The sequence below is a fragment of the Arachis ipaensis genome, chromosome B4, assembly GCF_059453495.1.
Source record: "Arachis ipaensis isolate K30076 ecotype BB chromosome B4, ASM5945349v1, whole genome shotgun sequence".
Lineage (NCBI taxonomy): Eukaryota > Viridiplantae > Streptophyta > Magnoliopsida > Fabales > Fabaceae > Arachis > Arachis ipaensis.
The window spans coordinates 81,393,734-81,398,795 of NC_142439.1; the positions used below are offsets into that span (position 1 = coordinate 81,393,734).

Sequence of the window (5,062 nt, forward strand, 5' to 3'; positions counted from 1 at the left end):
TATCATATGTAGGGATGGCATAGTGTAGATGATGCATATTACTAGACATGTAGTTCAACTTGACTTGAGTGTTTACGTTGAACTCTTCCCTATGTAGTTGTCGTCCTTCATTAAGTACAGTGAACTCATTGAATGCTTTCATCTGAGCTATTTGCCGCTGATTGAGTTCCTGCAAATGCTTATCTTGACGTTCTTGCCTCTTAGTAACTTGGTAGATGGCTTGAGTGAGCTGGGAGTATTGTTCCTGTTGCTGCTCCATTTGTTGTTTCTGTCACTCTTCTTGTTGGCTCATCCAGTTGGACTGAAGGTTTAGTATTTGCTCTTGTCCTTCCATATGTCTCATCCCCAGATCTTTAATGGCCCTTAGAAGGTGATTCATATTCAAGTTGGCTGGGTCATGATGCTCTTCTTGTTTATATTCTTCTTGATGAGGCTCCTCTTGGTGAGCTCCTTCTTTCGCTTTTAGCTTCCCTATTTGTGGCCTTCTTTGTTGCTGAGCAGGTGTAGTATAGACAAGACGCTGGATTGTAATTAGCCTTCCAGGGTTCACCCAGTCTGGATTGCTATCCTTGAAGACCACCTTAGCCTTTGTACATAGTCTGAGAATAGTGCTGGGGTACCAAAGCCTGGCACCTGAATCAGCCTTCTCAGCTGACTCTTGAATCCCCTCAGCTATGAGTTCATGCACATTGATTTCTCCACCCTGTACTAGGCAATGTACCATAGTCGATCAATTAATATTGACCTCTGAATTATTTGCAGCTGGGAGGATGGACCTCCTTACGAGTTCAAACCACCCTTTGGCTTCTGGGCTAAGGTCTCCCCTTTTGATGAACCGGGGTCTTCCATCTGCATACCTCTCCCAATTAGCTGCTATGACACAGATGTCAGTCACGATTTCTGTGAGCTCATCATTGTCAGGGCTCTTACTTATCCTCATTTTCTCTTACATAGCTTTTGAAAGTTGGGGCCCTGGTTTTGTCTTCTCTAACCACATTCGTGTAGAACTCTTTGATGAGGTTTGCATTGATCTTCCCCTCTGGATTAGTGAGTCTTTGCCACCCTCTTTGTTCAATTTTCTCCCGAATCTGTGGGTACTCGTCGTCATGGATTTGGAAGGCTAACCCAGGAAGTATTTTCTTGATCTTGATCCTTTCAAATTCTTGTTCATGGAAGGCAGTTTTGAATCTCTTCTCATCGAAAGGAATGTTCTCCATTGGTTCCTTCCTCTTTTGCCTCTTGGAACTTGATGAAGCCATGAATTTGAGTTGCTGTGTGAGGAGATTGGAAGGTAAGGATAGATGAGGAATTTGGTTGGTTAGGATGAGGTGTGATAAAGAGGTTTTGGATGCCGAAAGTGTGAAATGTGGAGCGTGGGAATTTGAGTGTAAGGGGTAAGTATGCACTAGGACTCACTTATATAGGGAGATTGTGAGTGAATGGAGGGTGTGGATTGATGGAATGGTTTCTTGATGGACGGTTGGGGTTGTGCATGGAGAAAGGACAAGGATCATCACTTTTTGAGGGTTATTGGTTCGGTCTTCAAGAGTCTCCTTTCTTCAATGTTGCATGGCAACATTTTCCAATGCATTCCCCTTTTTAGAACAAGTGTGTAGTCCCTCCTTTTGTGGTGTCCGAACCTTCTTCATTTAATTGTCCAATCAATCCCCTTCAATGCTCCTTTCCTTTTCCCTATAAAGATCAAATAAGAAAAGTAAGAATTAATATCATAAAAAAGATCAATTTAAATTTTACGGCTAGAACAATAAAAAGAAGAAAAGATTTTGTTTATTCATGAACTCCAACTTACTAACTAACTGTGTATCCTTATATGCACATTGGTGGCACCATGGGGTGACACCAAACTTAGTTTGGAGCACTGTGATGAAAAGTTCTGTTCAAAGCTCCAAGACTAGCATGCTCTCAGTTGCATTCATGCTTTCTTGGCATGCTTTGAACACCAAACTTGTTCTTCACTATATACTGCCTATTAAGGATTTCACCAAGTGTTTGTCAAGTTTGGGTTGGAATTCATGAATATTGACTTATTCACTATTTTCTAAAAGCATATAAAACATGGGTTGCCTCCCATGAAGCGCTTCTTTAGCGTCACTAGCTTGACGTTTTGCCTTCATCAGGGAGGTTGATAATGCTTGAAGTCCTCCCTTCTTGCTGTGGACTTATATCCATTGGTTGTATCAATGATCTCTACATGTTCCAAGGAGAGAACTCTGTTGATAGTGAAGACCTTAGGTAACTGAGATGGTACAGTGGGGAGATTAGGGGGGATATCTGGGAAGTAAGCTGAGATCACTTTATCCCCTGGAGAGAAGTCTTCCGTAGGGATCTTCTTGTTCCTCCACCTCCTTGGTACCTTCTTCTTTGTTCCTTTTGATGTTGCCTTGCTCTTTGTGACCTCTTCTTCTAAGAGAATTTTGTTGTTGTCTTCACATGTCTCTGGTGGTTTAGGTTCCTCCAGCTTTTCCTTGAGCTGTGACAACTGCTTATTTCCTTGTTCATCAACCAAGGGCTTTCCCAGGTGGGCTGGTTGTGCTTCAGTGCTTGCTTCCTCTTTCAGCATCTCATTATGATATTTGCTTGGTTCTTTGTTCTCTTGGTCTGCTTCTTGTGAGAGTTTGAAGACATTAAAGCTAAGTCGTTCATCATGGATCCTCAATATTAGCTCCCCTCGCTCCACATCTATGAGTGCTCTGGCTGTAGCTAGGAATGGTCTTCCCAATATGATTGGGTGAGTGTGACTTTCTTCCATGTCCAGGATGACAAAGTCTGTTGGGAGGAAGTATTTCCCAACCTTTAACAACACATTTTCCACCACCCCTATTGCTTGTTTTTGAGTTTTGTCAGCCAGCCTGATGACTACATCTGTGGGCATTATCTCATTGATCTGCAGCCTCTTCACCAGGGATAAGGGCATTAAGTTGATGCTTGCTCCCAAATCGCAGAGTGCTTTATCAAACATTGTTTCTCCTATGGCACAGGGGACATGAAAACTCCCTGGATCTTTTCTTTTTGTAGGCAACTGTGGTTGAATGAGGGCACTGCACTCCTTGTTCATCACTATAGTTTGGCCTCCCTTGAGTGAGCTTTTCCTGGGAAGCAGTTCCTTCATATACTTGATGTATGCAGGCATTTGTTGAATAGTCTTGATGAATGGTATGTTGACATACAGAGATGCAAACAAATCTAGAAACCTTGAGTATATTCTCTTCTCCACAGCACCATTGAGCAGTTGGGGAAAAGGTGCATAGAGTCTCAGCAGCTCCTGTTGTGAGATTTCTAGTTCTTGATAATTTTTTTTCTCCTTCTCTGCTGAGGTGTTTCCAGGTTGTTCTGCCGACTTGTTTTGCTTGTCCTCAGTCTCCTTATCACTTATAGTGACCATCTTGCAGTCTTCCCATCTTACTTTCTTTGTTTCACCTCTCGGATTCTTCTCTGTGTCACTTGGGAATCCATCTGTGGGTTAGAAAATTTGCTCAGAGAGATACCCCACTTGAGATTCCAACCTCTTGATTGTGTCTCCTTGGTTCTTGAAACTGGCTCGCACTTCCTCCTTGAACACCTTGTTGTCTTGAATCTCCTTGCCTATACCTTCAAGTAAATTCTCAATCTTTGAGAGTCTGTCATCCAATGATTGTAGATTGGGATCAGAGGTGGAAGGATGAGGTAAGTTATTTTGGTTTTGATATGAATGTGGAGAGGTGTTGTTATGGGGGTGTTGATATGGTCTAGATGTGAAATATTGGTGGGCTGCATTGTTAGGATTTGGCCATCTTTGATCAAGGCTTTGGTCTTGTTGATTTCCCCACCCAAAGTTTAGGTGATTCCTCTATCCAGAGTTGTAGGTCTTGGAGTATGGATCATGGTTCTGCCTAGGTGAATTCCCAATGTAGTTGGCTTGCTCCTGACTACCCTCTGCTTCTTCATTCACTCCTTCTTGTGTTGTTGATGAAGTGGCAATTGCTGCTACTTGGTTCCTCTCCATCTTCTTGGTGAGGTCAGCCAGCTGCTAGGTAATGAGCTTGTTTTGGGCCAGCAGAGCATCTACATTGTTTAGCTCCATTACTCCTCTCGTGTTCCCTCTTTCGGAAGCATAGAAGTAGTCATTCTCTGCTACAGTTTCAATGACATCTATGGCCTCCTCAATGGTCTTCTTCTTGTTCAAAGATCCTCCGGATGAATGGTCTACGGCCTTCTTTGACTCATAAGAGAGCCCTTTATAGAAAATGTGCAGCTGCACCCATTCATTGAACATATCTGGTGGGCACCTCCTTGTTAGGTCTTTAAACCTCTCCCATGCTTCATACAGAGTCTCACCATCTTGTTGCCTGAAAGTTTGGACCTCAGCTCTCAGCCTATTGATTCGTTGAGGGGGGTAAAATCTTGCTAAGAATTTGTTCACCACATCTTCCCAAGTTATCAAGCTCTCCTTCGGGAAAGACTCCAGCCACTTGGCTGCCTTATCCTTGAGTGAGAATGGAAATAAGAGCAGTCTATAGGCGTCTGGATGAACACCATTAGGCTTCACTGTGTCACATATTCTCAGGAAGGTGGTTAGATGTTGATTGGGGTCTTCTTGGACATTTCCTCCGAACGAACAGTTGTTCTGAACAAGGCTGATGAGCTGTGGTTTTAGTTCAAAATTGTTGGCATGGATGGTTGGCTTTTGAATGCTACTTCCACAGTTTCCTGGGTTTGGATTGATGTAAGAGCCTAAAACTCTTCTATCCTCCCCAGCATGATTTGCTCGTCCTCCTCCGCCATGGTTGTGAGCTTCTTCTTCACGATGGTTTTCCATGTTTTCTTCCATATTTGGTTCAAAGTATTCCTCAAAGTGTTCCTCCTCTTCTTCAGCACCAACTACACGTTTTTCTCTTGCCTCCCTCCTTAGTCTAAGGAAGGTTCTCTCAGGTTCAGAATCAAAGGAAGTTGAAGCCCCGCTTCTTCTTCATGTCATACAACCAACAAGTACAAGCAAAGAGAATAGGTGCAGAAAGTATATCTGTCAGAATTACTGTTAGTGTGAGTGATGCAATATATCAAA

General features: G+C 42.9%; 1 non-coding gene across 1 annotated transcript; it reads left to right on the forward strand.

Annotated features, from left to right (window-relative positions):
- Positions 1-4,268: 4,268 nt before the first annotated feature.
- On the forward strand, positions 4,269-4,375 carry LOC148568116 (small nucleolar RNA R71). Its single transcript, XR_015881919.1, has one exon. It is a non-coding gene; the product is annotated as a small nucleolar RNA R71 (small nucleolar RNA).
- The last annotated feature ends 687 nt before the right edge of the window (positions 4,376-5,062 follow it).